Source organism: Notolepis coatsorum (genome assembly GCF_963971535.1).
Source record: "Notolepis coatsorum genome assembly, chromosome: 9".
NCBI classification, from domain to species: domain Eukaryota; kingdom Metazoa; phylum Chordata; class Actinopteri; order Aulopiformes; family Paralepididae; genus Notolepis; species Notolepis coatsorum.
Genome location: NC_140173.1, coordinates 59,097,487 through 59,115,281, shown reverse-complemented (window position 1 = coordinate 59,115,281; position 17,795 = coordinate 59,097,487).

Below are 17,795 nucleotides of genomic sequence, written 5' to 3'. Positions count from 1 at the left end.
CCAGAGCAGCAGTTATCTCATTTTGCCTCTCCATGATGGTAAGCATGTTTGCAGGCTGGTTTGAATTGATTTGAACATTATCAGTTGTTCCCATTCTGCTTTCCTGTTCCTTGTGGTTGTGGTTATATTGGCGGTTAGTAGCAGTGCTATGCCATTGACCACGTTCCTTTGGTCTCACATCCACAGGCTTGTTTGGTGGTATTGACAATTGTGTCAATTTACTTTGTTGTGTTAATGTCCCAGGTTGATATTCCCTTGCAACAGGATTTAGCTTGTGGTGTTCCCTTTCAAGTTCAAGTTCAAGTTCAAGTTCTTTAATAGTTGTCATACAGAAGTACAGAATACTTTCATACAAAATGCTTCTTACTGTTACGCTCCAGAGACTGTGCTAGACAAGATAGTATCAAATAACATAATATAGCATGTAATTTAGAAGAAGAAAAATGAGGTCACAGTGTTCGGTATAGACATATGTACAATAGGAATAGGAAAATAGGAATTCATTGCATTTGAAGGTGCACGAGATGAACGCTTACTTTCAGAGGAGTGCAACACGGCCAACCTTGCAGTGGTTGCAGCCAATTCAGTGTCCACCTCCAGTTGTTCCTTTTTTCTTTTCAACTTTAGTTCCTGCTCCTTCAACTGATGCTCCTGCTCCTTCAACTTTAATTCCTGCTCCTTCAACTGATGCTCCTGCTCCTCCAAAGCATGTTTTTCTTTTAGAGAATCAGCACGAGCGAGAAGTGCAGCTCTATCGGCTTCAGCTAAAATCCTGGCAGATGACCTGCTACTTGTTTTTGAGTATTTGCTCACAATGTTTGACACACTGTCATTTGGAGCAATACCATCATCAATTAAATGCAAATCACCTTCAGTTGTTTTACCATCATTTTCATCATGTACATTTGTTATATCTTCAATATTTGAAACCCACAGTTTTGCATTTGAAATACACTCATTGATTGACAAAATTTTTGCTTTAAACCAGATGTCTTGTTCTTCTTTTTCATCCTGTAACGTATAACCCAACATATTGTCATGTATGCATTTCGCCTCATAACACACCTGACTCAAATCTGTAAGAGCATTTTCAACTTTTTCCTTCTCATTATTTAACATGAAACCAAGAATTGAATCTTTTATCTTGGCTGCCATGTTAAAGGTACGTTTTCTGCTGGCTTCCAATTTGCCACAATGTTCTGCAACAGCCTTGGCAGTCATTTTAACGACACGTTTCCCAGTGACGTCACCGCTAACAGCGGAGCGCGCTGTGGTCTCCATGGAAACGTTTGACGCCAGTTTGCGCGTCGCCATGTTATTAGATAGTCTGAGTTAAAAACGAGCGCAACATAGTTAATACAAAAAGGTCCGCGTAGTCAAGTGTTATTCCTCTTCAGCAACCATGGATTTATGCTCAACCCCAAGTTATGTGTGCACACAATTTTTACATGGCCATGTATTTATATAGCGCTATTCACATACCTCCTTGCGTTGGGTACCATGTTGTCGCCTCACGGATCAGTACTCGCGGTCCAGTACTGTTCCTCAGCCAAACTTCGGGTCAGCACCGGTGTCTTCCACAACAGCAGCTCCTCGTCTTCCTCCGGTGGAGATTCTCCTGACGTCCAAACGCAGCGAATCTTCCCCAGTCTTCAAACGAGAGTCCAAACTGGTGCGTGGTTTTTGACTAATATTAAAGGAGCTCCCGTCTTATACGGAGCTACTGAGAAATCTTGATCCCTAGTGAGACTGGCTGACGCGCCGTTATATTCCTGGTCTCATACCAAACAGTCCTTGTCCCAATGACACAATGCAGGCAGCTTACTTGGAAAATGATATTTATTTGCTTCATCGTGCAAACAGAATATCCTTGTTTTTGTTCCTTAAACTGATTAAATGATAATGAATACGATATCTAATTGGATACAAACATTTCGACCTGAGACCTGTGTCGTATGTGCGGTCAAAAACCATTGCCCTTTTCCGGGTCAAAACTCCTCCTCCTACAGGTTTACCTGACGCTTAAATAAAAGAAGCGCCACCTTCTGGTCACATAAATCCACTGCACATTAATCTATTTTGGCCGTTACAGTTATGTTAATTCCACAACAAGACATATGTAATGTTAATTACCTGAAATTATTCAGTTTTTTGGGGGGGAAACCCTGCATATATCGGTATCGGTTGATATCGGTATTGGAAATTAAGAGTTGGACAATATCGGTATATCGGTAAAAAAGCCAATATCGAGCATCCCTAGTTACAGTTAAATTAAAGTATAAGAAGGATCACTGTTCTGTCTAGGGGTGCACGATATTGATTTGTTGACCCCGATATCGATACCGATAACTTTCTGCTCCTCAAGGTCGATACCGATAACCGATATATAATTTTTTTATGTATATTCCTGTAGTTTTGACCTAACCAGATTTATCATGACATGAGCGTTACTACTATGAACAAAACAAAGCCAAGAGAACAGTTTTGACTCTTCAAATAAAGTGACTATATTGATTTTTCCAAATAAATATAATTTGAGTCGATCACAAAATTCACAATCCGTCAATGTCATTAACAATGTGTTTCCCTGAACAACTAAAAACCAACAGGTATTGTGCTTTGTCAGTAGGGATGCCGTTCACATTTGAACCGATACGGTACCGGTACCTGTGAATCGATACCGGTACCCAACGGTACCTTTTTCGGTACTTTAGTCTCTAAAAATGTAATCTACCTACCTCAGTTGTGAGAAGAAAAAAAATCCAAACTTCAAATAACCACATTTTCGACTGTTTTTGGCTTGCCATTGCCCCGACTGCTTTGTTGTTGAATCAAGTCAAATCCTAAATAAGCATATATTGTGCGTGTGAACGTTGACATGAAAAGAAAAAAGTAAAAAAAATATATATTTTTTTATTATCAGAGCTATCAATACTTTTATCAGGATGATGTCATAATTGCTGATATCGGCCTGATAATTATCGTGCATCCCTAGTTCTGTCCCTAATATTGACCCTTAAAACAAGATAATTGTGAAATCATGCAAAGACCACTGTTTGCAAACCGTGACTAATTTTAATAGCAAGACTAATGAAGTTCTCTTGTCACAGACTGGGACCAGTGTCCAGGGGCATCTGGACAGCATCACGGAGAGCCTTCAACCCTATCTGCTTGCTGTGGGGACCCAGAGGAGTATGATTCACAAGTACTTCATTGTGATTGACAAACATGCAATCCCTTGTAAGTCACCAGACTCTCTTGCCTCTTTTGATGAGCTTTTCAAAGCTCATTTTGTCTTTGGTACCTCATACAACCGGGATCTGGCCAATGTGTACAACTTCTTGCAAACCGCCGTTTTCAAGATCGATGCTGCTACCACTAATGTCAACCCCAGGGTTAAAGAGATGAGGGCTCGGATGCTGCATTGATTTCTTTTTTATACTGAGAGGATATTTTATCTTGGGGCCTCTGATGCTGCACAGACTTTTGATACTGAGAAGATATTTTATCTTGAGGCCTCTGATGCTGCACAGACTTTTGATACTTAGAAGATATTTTATCTTGAGGCCTCTGATGCTGCACAGACTTTTGATACTGAGAAGATATTTTATCTTGAGGCCTCTGATGCTCCAGTGTTTTTTGATACTAAGATGTTGTGTTTCATTTGCAAAAGCTCTCAGGCAAATGCCAATTCACTGATGAGGCACTTGAGGATGACCCACACTTCGTCTTAAATGTGGTCAGCCTGGTTGTTTACATGTTTTTGGCACTTTTTCTGGGTTTCGAAAGCATCTTAAAGCACGTCATCAACCATGTGATGATCCTGGTGAAGGCCGCTCTACAGCTGAACATTTAGCTGAAAGTTATGTTGATGACTTACCATCAAGCAGTGCCCCTTCTGACTCAGTCCTTCTTAATAATAGTCTTGTAGACAGCTGTGCTGCAACAGTAGCTGAACTTAAAGTGGCAGGTGTAGGTGAAACAATAATCAACTCTTTGGTAACTTCAATGGAAGTCATTGTTGATGATATCCATAATCAAGCAAAACAATATGTGAAGCAGTGTCTATCTTTGAGTGTAAAATTGATCAGTGTTTTGAAGAAATTGAAAATCCTTTTTGTATCTTAAATTCTGAAACTAAGAGAAGGCAATATTTTACAGAGAAGTGGGGAAGGGTAGACCCAGTTGAATATGTCCTTGGTACAAGATTTGATACCCTGCGCAATCGGACTACTGGAACTTATGATCAGGCTGTTGTTACTGATAAATGTGTTTATATCCCAATTTTGAAAACATTAGACTTTATTTACAAACACCCTAATATAAAAGAGATGATGCAGAGTGATTCCAGTTTAAGAGAAGATCTTCTTAATGACTTGTGTGATGGAGAGTTTTTCAAGAGTCATCCTCTATTTTCAAAACGGAAGCATGCAATTCAGGTGCAGCTTTTCTATGATGATTTTGAATGCGCGAATCCGTTGGGGAGTAAAAAGGGAATACATAAATTAGGAGCAATCTATTTCACCTTGCGTAATTTTTCTCCAAAGTACAACTCAATTCTGCTTAATATTCATTTGGTCGCTTTATTCCATGCCCAAGACATTAAAACACACAGCTTTTCTAAAATACTTGCTCCACTTGTGGAAGATATTAAAATACTGGAGAAGGATGGAATTAAGGTCCCATTGTATGATCAGCCAGTGTATGGAACTACTGTCCAAGTTACAGGTGACAACCTTGGTATTCACGGTTTGTTTGGTTTCGTAGAATCAGTCAGTGCCAGCTATTGTTGCCGCTTTTGTCTTGCTGAGAAAGAGGACTTTCAGACAGAATTCAAAGAAGATTCACCCAAGATAGTTATGCGAACTCGAGCACTTCATGCAGAACACTGCCAAAAAATGGAGACGACTATTGGTCTTCCCTATGTGATGGGAGTTAAACGTTCTTGCATTCTAAATTCCTTGCAGTACTTCAATACATGTGACAATTTCTCTGTCGATATTATGCATGATATCTTGGAGGGCGTGGCACAATATGAAATGAAACTGATTAAAAACTACACAACATCAAAGGAAATATACTTGAGAATTAAGAGCTTTAACTATGGTTACCTGGAACAAAACAACAAGCCACCTGCATTGAAGTTAGTAGAGACCTCAATTGACTTGGGGTTAAATGCAATCCATTCTTGGTGTTTACTTCGCAATCTACCACTTATCTTTGGAGACTTGGTTTGTCCAAATGATCAACACTGGTATTTGCTTCTGCTGTTGCTTCAAATAGCAGATATTGTATTTTCTCCCAGGTTATCAACTGGCATTACTATTTATTTAAAACACTTGATTGCAGAGCACCACGGGTTATTCAAGCATTTGTTTCCCAACAGGAGGCTACTACCAAAGCATCATTTTATGGTGCACTATCCTACATGTATTGGTAAAATTGGACCACTTTTGCATGTCTGGTGCATGCGCTATGAAGCGAAGCATAATTTCTTTAAAAAACAACTAAAAAGCTTCAAAAATATAACTAAAACGTTGGCAAAGAAACACCAAAGTCAAGTAGCATACAATTGGCAGACATTTGATCCCAACAGACTGGTGCTTGGTCCAAGTAAAATGGTAGCATTAAATGTGATGGACAGAGGCTGTGAGATAGCGGAGACTCTTCAGGTATCAAGTGACACCAAGGTGTTAAATGTTAGATGGGCCAAACACCATGGAAATATGTATCGTCCAGGTTTAGTTGTTTGTCTTAAAGTTCTTAGTGAAGTTCCAGTTTTTCACGAAATCCACTGTGTTGTTCTTAAAGATGAGAGGTTACTGTTTACATTTGCACTACAAACAGTGTCTCTGGATGACCATTTTTATGCATTTAAAGTTGTGTGTACTACAGATGGACCTCATGTAGTTGATGTCAAAGAGCTTTTGTTTTACAAAGCGTTCGATATACAGATGTCATACAGTGATGACGATTCAAGCTCATTTATTGTTCCATACTGTTTCCTGTGATTTAAAAAAGGAAAAGAGAAAATCACTAAGCTCTTGAACTATTGCTCTGGGGATGAACACTATTAGTTTTCTTTTATTTCTTTGGGGTGAACAGATGCTGCTGTCACTTTATAGAGGCCAACATGTAATTGATCGATTACTCTCCCCATGAAGCCTTAATTGAAGTCATGGTGATTTCTTTTTGTTGCATTCCTGAGCCAATAATTTGATGACTGGCTTGAATTATTGGCTCAGGAATGTGACAAACAAACAAATCTCCATGAATTCAAGGATTCATGGGGTGTGTAATTGATAGATTCCTTTTTTTGGGTGAGCTATCCCTTTTTAAAAGGGTGTAGAGATGCTGCTGTCACTTTTCAGAGGCCAAAATGTAATTGTCTTTTATTTATGACCTTTTTTCTATCGATTACTCTCCCCATGAAGCCTTGAAGTCATGGTGATTTTTGTATATAATGGAGTTGTTTGCAGAGGGGCTCACTGAATCTAACAATCACGTAGACATATACCAAGTGTGATTAGCAAGAGAGGAATGTTTGTGACAAGTGTAATGTAAAAAGATCACATTAGATTAGGAAGGATCCACACCAAGCAAGTTCTTCCTCAGACGCGTTATTTAAATTTTTTTTTACTATGTTACATTACATTGGGCGTATAGAAACAAAGTCATTTCAAAGTACAAACATATACAGTACCTGTGTGACATTTTGGATGAGGCTATAGGCTCATGAACAAATCTCCAACACACCCATGTCTGGTTTCTTTATAACAAACTGAAACGCCTCCTTGTCGACTTCAGTGTTTTAAGTAATCATAGACCTTTAAGTCCAAGGTACTAGGAATTTCAAATTTATTGGCAACTTAAGACAAAACAAGATTGTACAAGCTTATTGATAAATCTTATTTTATCTTATAAAATTTTATTTTATTTTTTCTATCGATCGCCCCTTGAAGTCATGATTCTTGTTCACACACTGTTGTAAAACTGTTTGCATCACAAAGGATATGCCTGTTGCAAATAAAAGTGCATTGTTAAATACTGATTTCTGCTTTGACCCTGTTTATTTTAAATGTATTATTCCAGAGTAAATTATTATTTAATTCTATATTGAGTGAAATATAATATTCTATATTGAGTGAAATCTATTCTATATTGAGTGAACTACAACTCCATATTGAGGGAATTACAACTCTATATTGATTAAAATACCACTCTATATTGAGTGAAATATAACTTTAAATATCTCTATATTGAGTGAAATATAACTTAAAATATCTCTATATTGAGTGAAATATAACTCTATTGAGTGAAATATAACTCTATATTGATTAAAATACCACTCTATATTGAGTGAAATATAACTTAAAATATCTCTATTGAGTGAAAAATAACTCTATAGATTAAAATAACACTCCATATTGAGGGAATTATAACTCTATATTGAGGCAATTACTACTCTTATACAGAGTCAAATACAACTCTATTGATGGAATCACAACTCTACGGAGTAAAATAAAACTCTGTGTTGACTGAAATTGTTATGGTTTGTAACCGACCCCAATCGCACAACACAAGACAGGTATGAGAGTAAGCCAAGAAACGGGCATTTATTGAACAGAAGGAAAAACCGGCACTGTCCCTTTAAGGGAGAACACAAAATAAAGGATAACATGACTGGGAAAGGCACAGTGCCTTTAAGAGGCGAGCTGGCTTGTCTGTATAATTGTTAGTCTGTATTATTATTATTATTATTGTTTTTGTTATTTTCTTGTGAAGTTCTATGTATTGTGATTGTGGTTAATGTGTTGTCTTGTTTCGTGTGAATAACAATAAAAAAATTTGATCAAAAAAAAAAAAGAGGCGAGCTGGCTAAGGGGAAGGCAAGGGAAGTCAGGAACAGGGAGGAACTAGGGGGAACTGGACAGGGAGGAACTAGGGGGAACTGGACAGGGAGGACTAGATAGGGGAGAAGGGACAGAGGCCCGCGGAGGCGGGCTGGGGACAAACAGGGTAAGGCCTTGGAACAGGGCGAGGGCAGGAGCTGCATACCAGACGTTTGTGCGTAAAGAGCGCTGGAACAGCAGCGGGGCGAGAGCGTCGCCACCGGGGAGCCGGCTGTCCGAGCGGAGGTCAGAGTGGTGCGCCACTGCTTGGAGTGCGCGCCGGTACAGAGAGACGCATCTGGAGTGCGTCTGCGTGGAGGAGCGTGCCAAGCTCGGAGGTCTGGATGATGCGCGTCTGCTGGGAGTGCGCGCTGGTACGGAGGAGCGTGCCAAGCTCGGAGGTCTGGATGATGCGCGTCTGCTGGGAGTGCGCGCTGGTACGGAGGAGCGTGCCAAGCTCGGAGGTCTGGATGATGCGCGTCTACTGGGAGTGCGCGCTGGTACGGAGGAGCATGCCAAGCTCGGAGGTCTGGATGATGCGCGTCTGCTGGGAGTGCGCGCTGGTACGGAGGAGCGTGCCAAGCTCGGAGGTCTGGATGGTGTCTGGGCGTCTGCAGCGCGGAGGTCTGGATGAGCGTCAGGACGACTGCTGCGCGGAGGTCTGAAGTGGATCACTGGGATGCCTCCCGTGGAAGTCTAGGGAGCGCAGTCCAGTCTCTCCCTCAGGCAACGGCGACAGGAGGCGAAGGCTGGAGCACATCTTTACGCCGGAGATAAAAACAGCATAGACCGAACAGAGGACCTCCCGAAGGAGTCTTGATGATAGAGAATATGATACCGAAAGTTACGGCATGTTACAACACGACCCCACGAGGAACAGAGTGGAAGAGCCAGGTATTTAAAGCCCACAGGGGAACTAATTAGAATGCACCACAGGTGCGAGAGGTAATTGATAATCGAACTAAAAGTGTGAGTTCGGCACCAGACCAATCAAACACATAATGACAGGTAGTACAGGTGTGGCTGCTTGAAGAGAAAAACGAGAGTAAAGAACAAGAGGGTGGGGGCTAGTGAGAGTGAGTGAGAAGGGAATTCCCTAACAGTAGGCTAAAGGAACAGAGAAAGTTGGTGAGCAGCGGACAAAACCTCACAGTACCCCCCCCCTCAACGGGAGCCACCCGGCGACCCCAATAAATACAGACAGAGTGGCAGGGGACAAAACAAGGCAAAAAACAAAAGGTACTGGCCAGGCCAGCAGGGGAAGCCACAACAAAAGTGGGGCAAGCAACTGGGGCAGGGTAGCCGGGGGGTAAACTAGGGAGCTGAGGGGTAACCATGGTAGCTGAGGGGTAACAAGAGGAGCACCCGGAAAAGGGCTAGCAGAGGGAAGGTTAGCTGCCAGGCACTGATAGCTACAGGGCCTATGCTAGCTGTACTGCTACATTAACATAGAGGCTGCGCTAGCTGCCGGAGCTAGGCTGGCAGACAGGGCTGGACCAGCATGAGAGAACAAGCTAGCTGGAAGGGGCAGACCCAGCAGTGAGAGAAAACTGACCCTGCTAGCTGAAGGGGCAGTCCTAGCAGTGGGAGCAAACTGACCATGCTAGCTGAAGGGGCAGTCCTAGCAGTGGGAGAAAACTGACCTTGCTAGCTGAAGGGCAGTCCTAGCAGTGGGGAAACTGACCTTGCTAGCTGAAGCGGTAGTCCTAGCAGTGTGAGATAAACTGACCTTGCTAGCTGAAAGGGCAGTCCTAGCAGTGGGAGATAAACTGACCTTGCTAGCTGAAAGGGCAGTCCTAGCAGTGGGATAAACTAACCTTGCTAGCTGAAAAGGCAGTCCTAGCAGTGGGATAAACTGACCTTGCTAGCTGAAGGGCAGTCCCAGCAGTGGGAGCAAACTGACCATGCTAGCTGAAGGGGCAGTCCTAGCAGTGGGAGAAAACTGACCTTGCTAGCTGAAGGGCAGTCCTAGCAGTGTGAGATAAACTGACCTTGCTAGCTGAAAGGGCAGTCCTAGCAGTGGGATAAACTGACCTTGCTAGCTGAAAAGGCAGTCCTAGCAGTGGGAGATAAACTGACCTTGCTAGCTGAAAGGGCAGTCCTAGCAGTGGGAGATAAACTGACCTTGCCAGCTGAAAGGGCAGTCCTAGCAGTGGGATAAAACTGACCTTGCTAGCTGAAAAGGCAGTCCTAGCAGTGGGAGATAAACTGACCTTGCTAGCTGAAAGGGCAGTCCTAGCAGTGGGAGATAAACTGACCTTGCTAGCTGAAAAGGCAGTCCTAGCAGTGGGATAAACTGACCTTGCTAGCTGAAAAGGCAGTCCTAGCAGTGGGAGATAAACTGACCTTGCTAGCTGAAAGGGCAGTCCTAGCAGTGGGATAAACTACACAAAAAGTGGAGGCCATGCAGAGGGACCGGGTTAGCTGCCTGGGCCTGGCTAGCTACAGGGCCTATGCTAGCTGCAAGGCTGCACCAACATAGAGGCTGTGCTAACAGCCGGGGCCAAGCAAGCAGACTAGGGCCATGCAGAGGGACTGGATTAGCTGCCAGGGCATGGCTAGCTACAGGGCCTATGCCAGCAGCAAGGGCTGCATTATAATAGAGGCTGTGCTAGCAGCCGGGGCTAAGCTAGCAGACTGGGGCTCTGCAGAGGGACTGGGTTAGCTGCCAGGGCATGGCTAGCTACAGGGCCTATGCCAGCAGCAAGGGCTGCATTAACATAGAGGCTGTGCTAGCAGCCGGGGCAAAGCTAGCAGACAGGGGCTCTGCTGAGGGACTGGGTTAGCTGCCAGGGCATGGCTAGCTACAGGGCCTATGCCAGCAGCAAGGGCTGCATTAACATAGAGGCTGTGCTAGCAGCCGGGGCAAAGCTAGCAGACAGGGGCCATGCTGGTAGTAGAGGCCTAACAAGCTGCAGGGGAGCCAAACAGGGCTAACAGGGAAGCAAACAGGGGAGTCAACAGGCTAACAGGGGAGCTAACCGGGGAGACTAACAAGCTAACAGGGGAGCTAACCGGGGAGACTAACAAGCTAAACAGGGGAGCTAACCGGGGAGACCAACAAGCTAACAGGGGAGCTAACAGGCTAACAAGGAAGCTAGGAAGGAGCTAGAGGGAACAAGAAAAAAAAAAGGCAAACTCAACATACACCGTCTGTGCTGGCTGGGGTCGTCGATTTGGTGGGGTCGTACTGTTATGGTTTGTAACCGACCCCAATCGCACAACACAAGACAGGTATGAGAGTAAGCCAAGAAACGGGCATTTATTGAACAGAAGGAAAAACCGGCACTGTCCCTTTAAGGGAGAACACAAAATAAAGGATAACATGACTGGGAAAGGCACAGTGCCTTTAAGAGGCGAGCTGGCTAAGGGGAAGGCAAGGGAAGTCAGGAACAGGGAGGAACTAGGGGGAACTGGACAGGGAGGAACTAGGGGGAACTGGACAGGGAGGACTAGATAGGGGAGAAGGGACAGAGGCCCGCGGAGGCGGGCTGGGGACAAACAGGGTAAGGCCTTGGAACAGGGCGAGGGCAGGAGCTGCATACCAGACGTTTGTGCGTAAAGAGCGCTGGAACAGCAGCGGGGCGAGAGCGTCGCCACCGGGGAGCCGGCTGTCCGAGCGGAGGTCAGAGTGGTGCGCCACTGCTTGGAGTGCGCGCCGGTACAGAGAGACGCATCTGGAGTGCGTCTGCGTGGAGGAGCGTGCCAAGCTCGGAGGTCTGGATGATGCGCGTCTGCTGGGAGTGCGCGCTGGTACGGAGGAACGTGCCAAGCTCGGAGGTCTGGATGATGCGTGTCTGCTGGGAGTGCGCGCTGGTACGGAGGAGCGTGCCAAGCTTGGAGGTCTGGATGATGCGCGTCTACTGGGAGTGCGCGCTGGTACGGAGGAGCGTGCCAAGCTCGGAGGTCTGGATGATGCGCGTCTGCTGGGAGTGCGCGCTGGTACGGAGGAGCATGCCAAGCTCGGAGGTCTGGATGGTGTCTGGGCGTCTGCAGCGCGGTGGTCTGGATGAGCGTCAGGACGACTGCTGCGCGGAGGTCTGAAGTGGATCACTGGGATGCCTCCCGTGGAAGTCTAGGGAGCGCAGTCCAGTCTCTCCCTCAGGCAACGGCGACAGGAGGCGAAGGCTGGAGCACATCTTTACGCCGGAGATAAAAACAGCATAGACCGAACAGAGGACCTCCCGAAGGAGTCTTGATGATAGAGAATATGATACAGAAAGTTATGGCATGTTACAACACGACCCCACGAGGAACAGAGTGGAAGAGCCAGGTATTTAAAGCCCACAGGGGAACTAATTAGAATGCACCACAGGTGCGAGAGGTAATTGATAATCGAACTAAAAGTGTGAGTTCGGCACCAGACCAATCAAACACATAATGACAGGTAGTACAGGTGTGGCTGCTTGAAGAGAAAAACGAGAGTAAAGAACAAGAGGGTGGGGGCTAGTGAGAGTGAGTGAGAAGGGAATTCCCTAACAGTAGGCTAAAGGAACAGAGAAAGTTGGTGAGCAGCGGACAAAACCTCACAGTACCCCCCCCCTCAACGGGAGCCACCCGGCGACCCGAAAAAATACAGACAGAGTGGCAGGGGACAAAACAAGGCAAAAAACAAAAGGTACTGGCCAGGCCAGCAGGGGAAGCCACAACAAAAGTGGGGCAAGCAACTGGGGAAGGGTAGCCGGGGGGTAAACTAGGGAGCTGAGGGGTAACCATGGTAGCTGAGGGGTAACAAGAGGAGCACCCGGAAAAGGGCTAGCAGAGGGAAGGTTAGCTGCCAGGCACTGATAGCTACAGGGCCTATGCTAGCTGTACTGCTACATTAACATAGAGGCTGCGCTAGCTGCCGGAGCTAGGCTGGCAGACAGGGCTGGACCAGCATGAGAGAACAAGCTAGCTGGAAGGGGCAGACCCAGCAGTGAGAGAAAACTGACCCTGCTAGCTGAAGGGGCAGTCCTAGCAGTGGGAGCAAACTGACCATGCTAGCTGAAGGGGCAGTCCTAGCAGTGGGAGAAAACTGACCTTGCTAGCTGAAGGGCAGTCCTAGCAGTGGGGAAACTGACCTTGCTAGCTGAAGCGGTAGTCCTAGCAGTGTGAGATAAACTGACCTTGCTAGCTGAAAGGGCAGTCCTAGCAGTGGGAGATAAACTGACCTTGCTAGCTGAAAGGGCAGTCCTAGCAGTGGGATAAACTAACCTTGCTAGCTGAAAAGGCAGTCCTAGCAGTGGGATAAACTGACCTTGCTAGCTGAAGGGCAGTCCCAGCAGTGGGAGCAAACTGACCATGCTAGCTGAAGGGGCAGTCCTAGCAGTGGGAGAAAACTGACCTTGCTAGCTGAAGGGCAGTCCTAGCAGTGTGAGATAAACTGACCTTGCTAGCTGAAAGGGCAGTCCTAGCAGTGGGATAAACTGACCTTGGTAGCTGAAAAGGCAGTCCTAGCAGTAGGAGATAAACTGACCTTGCTAGCTGAAAGGGCAGTCCTAGCAGTGGGAGATAAACTGACCTTGCCAGCTGAAAGGGCAGTCCTAGCAGTGGGATAAAACTGACCTTGCTAGCTGAAAAGGCAGTCCTAGCAGTGGGAGATAAACTGACCTTGCTAGCTGAAAGGGCAGTCCTAGCCATCAGGCTGCTAAACGAACAATGAATGAACACTACACAACAACAACCACCAAACGCACATAGCACACACATCCACACGCACACACTCACTTTAAACAAACACACTGTAGCACCCACCCCACACACTTTATAGCACACACCCACTTTAAACAAACACACTGTAGCACCCACTCCCCACACTTTATATTTATGGATGAAGGATTGCACTACAACTCGTACACCTTACTGTAAATTGTACCTAAAATTGTACCTCATCCCATTTCTGCTTTGCACTAGATAGTACTGTACATTAGTACACTGCATAGTATTGTGTATTGTATATTATATGGTAACTCAGAACATTGTACATATGTCTATACCGAACACTGTGACCTCATTTTCTTCTTCTAAATTCATGCTATATTATGTTATTATGTTATTTGATACTATCTTGTCTAGCACAGTCTCTGGAGCGTAACAGTAAGAAGCATTTTGTATGAAAGTATTCTGTACTTCTGTATGACAACTATTAAAGAACTTGAACTAGCAGTGGGAATAAACTGACCTTGCTAGCTGAAAAGGCAGTCCTAGCAGTGGGATAAACTGACCTTGCTAGCTGAAAAGGCAGTCCTAGCAGTGGGAGATAAACTGACCTTGCTAGCTGAAAGGGCAGTCCTAGCAGTGGGATAAACTACACAAAAAGTGGAGGCCATGCAGAGGGACCGGGTTAGCTGCCTGGGCCTGGCTAGCTACAGGGCCTATGCTAGCTGCAAGGCTGCACCAACATAGAGGCTGTGCTAACAGCCGGGGCCAAGCAAGCAGACTAGGGCCATGCAGAGGGACTGGATTAGCTGCCAGGGCATGGCTAGCTACAGGGCCTATGCCTACAGCAAGGGCTGCATTATCATAGAGGCTGTGCTAGCAGCCGGGGCTAAGCTAGCAGACTGGGGCTCTGCAGAGGGACTGGGTTAGCTGCCAGGGCATGGCTAGCTACAGGGCCTATGCCAGCAGCAAGGGCTGCATTAACATAGAGGCTGTGCTAGCAGCCGGGGCAAAGCTAGCAGACAGGGGCTCTGCTGAGGGACTGGGTTAGCTGCCAGGGCATGGCTAGCTACAGGGCCTATGCCAGCAGCAAGGGCTGCATTAACATAGAGGCTGTGCTAGCAGCCGGGGCAAAGCTAGCAGACAGGGGCCATGCTGGTAGTAGAGGCCTAACAAGCTGCAGGGGAGCCAAACAGGGCTAACAGGGAAGCAAACAGGGGAGTCAACAGGCTAACAGGGGAGCTAACCGGGGAGACTAACAAGCTAACAGGGGAGCTAACCGGGGAGACTAACAAGCTAAACAGGGGAGCTAACCGGGGAGACCAACAAGCTAACAGGGGAGCTAACAGGCTAACAAGGAAGCTAGAGGGGAGCTAGAGGGAACAAGAAAAAAAAAAGGCAAACTCAACATACACCGTCTGTGCTGGCTGGGGTCGTCGATTTGGTGGGGTCGTACTGTTATGGTTTGTAACCGACCCCAATCGCACAACACAAGACAGGTATGAGAGTAAGCCAAGAAACGGGCATTTATTGAACAGAAGGAAAAACCGGCACTGTCCCTTTAAGGGAGAACACAAAATAAAGGATAACATGACTGGGAAAGGCACAGTGCCTTTAAGAGGCGAGCTGGCTAAGGGGAAGGCAAGGGAAGTCAGGAACAGGGAGGAACTAGGGGGAACTGGACAGGGAGGAACTAGGGGGAACTGGACAGGGAGGACTAGATAGGGGAGAAGGGACAGAGGCCCGCGGAGGCGGGCTGGGGACAAACAGGGTAAGGCCTTGGAACAGGGCGAGGGCAGGAGCTGCATACCAGACGTTTGTGCGTAAAGAGCGCTGGAACAGCAGCGGGGCGAGAGCGTCGCCACCGGGGAGCCGGCTGTCCGAGCGGAGGTCAGAGTGGTGCGCCACTGCTTGGAGTGCGCGCCGGTACAGAGAGACGCATCTGGAGTGCGTCTGCGTGGAGGAGCGTGCCAAGCTCGGAGGTCTGGATGATGCGCGTCTGCTGGGAGTGCGCGCTGGTACGGAGGAGCGTGCCAAGCTCGGAGGTCTGGATGATGCGCGTCTGCTGGGAGTGCGCGCTGGTACGGAGGAGCGTGCCAAGCTCGGAGGTCTGGATGATGCGCGTCTACTGGGAGTGCGCGCTGGTACGGAGGAGCGTGCCAAGCTCGGAGGTCTGGATGATGCGCGTCTGCTGGGAGTGCGCGCTGGTACGGAGGAGCGTGCCAAGCTCGGAGGTCTGGATGGTGTCTGGGCGTCTGCAGCGCGGAGGTCTGGATGAGCGTCAGGACGACTGCTGCGCGGAGGTCTGAAGTGGATCACTGGGATGCCTCCCGTGGAAGTCTAGGGAGCGCAGTCCAGTCTCTCCCTCAGGTAACGGCGACAGGAGGCGAAGGCTGGAGCACATCTTTACGCCCGAGATAAAAACAGCATAGACCGAACAGAGGACCTCCCGAAGGAGTCTTGATGATAGAGAATATGATACCGAAAGTTACGGCATGTTACAACACGACCCCACGAGGAACAGAGTGGAAGAGCCAGGTATTTAAAGCCCACAGGGGAACTAATTAGAATGCACCACAGGTGCGAGAGGTAATTGATAATCGAACTAAAAGTGTGAGTTCGGCACCAGACCAATCAAACACATAATGACAGGTAGTACAGGTGTGGCTGCTTGAAGAGAAAAACGAGAGTAAAGAACAAGAGGGTGGGGGCTAGTGAGAGTGAGTGAGAAGGGAATTCCCTAACAGTAGGCTAAAGGAACAGAGAAAGTTGGTGAGCAGCGGACAAAACCTCACAGAAATGATGTTAGAGTTGTTTTTACTTTATGCTAAATGGAGCAAATTGGCATTTTGTAGAGTTAAATGTTAACACTAAATGGAGTAGAAATAACTCTGAAGAATTAACTCTATGACAAGAGTCAATTTTACTCTATTTGGACTCTGAGCCAATACTGTCTTTTTGGGAGTAAAATTTTACTCAATTTGAGTAAATTTTACTCTGCGAATTTTCCTGTGTATGCTTCCTATCACCCTTCCTAACATCCTCCCTATGCTTCCTATCACCCTTCCTATGCTTCCTATCACCCTTCCTATGCTTCCTATCTCCCTTCCTATGCTTCCTATCACCCTTCCTAACATCCTTCATATGCTTCCTATCACCCTTCCTATGTTTCCTATCACCCTGCCTATGCTTCCTATCACCCTTCCTATGCTTCCTATCATCCTTCCTATGCTTCCTAACATCCTTCATATGCTTCCCATCATCCTTACTATACTTCCTATCACCATTCCTAACATCCTTCATAATATGCTTCCTATCACCCTGCCTATGATTCCTATCACCCTTCCTATGCTTCCTATCACCCTTCCTATGCTTGCTATCACCCTTCCTATGCTTCCTAACATCCTTCCTATGCTTCCCATCATCCTTCCTATGCTTGCTATCACCCTTCCTATGCTTGCTAACATCCTCCATATGCTTCCTATCACCCTTCCTATGCTTGCTATCACCCTGCATATGATTCCTAACACCCTATATGCTTCCTATCACTCATCCTATGCTTCCTAACATCCTTTCTATGCTTCCTATCACATCCCTATGCTTCCTAACAGGCTTCCTACCACCTTGCATATGCTTCCTATCATGCCCAAGCGCACCTTTCTAGTTGTTGTTTAATTTAACTTCCAGTCAAAGCTCCAGCACCAGTCAAAGCTTTTTCAGGGCTTGAATCTGGACTGATGACTCACAAAGGCCCGACGGTCAGTGTCTGGTAGTCAGATTAGAGATGAGACAACATTGGCCTGGATGAATGGAAGGTGAGTGGATGGATGGATGGCTGATGAAGGTTTGTGAGGGTGGGAGGGGTTCCCGGAAGGGGGACTGAGATATGCAGGATTGGAGGTGGGTGGAAAGATTGCATGGTGGGGAGGGGGGGTTATGGCAGTGGCACCGTTACAGTTGAGGAGATATTGTGTTAATAATAAGAAAATATATAGTCAAGTCAAGTGTCCCTTTATTACTCCCCTCTGGGGAATTCAAGTGTCATAGCAGCATGGGGAAGGGGAGGGCAGGTAGGATAGGTAATAATAATAATAATAATTCATTTAATTTATATAGCGCTTCTCAATAACCCGAAGTCGCTGACAGTAGTCGGGAGCAGGGGTACAAACAAAGAGGCGAAAGCAAAGAAACCAAACAAAACAACAAAGAAACAAAAACAAAGGAACATGAGACCATGGGGGGAACGGGGGAGACAGCCTGGTG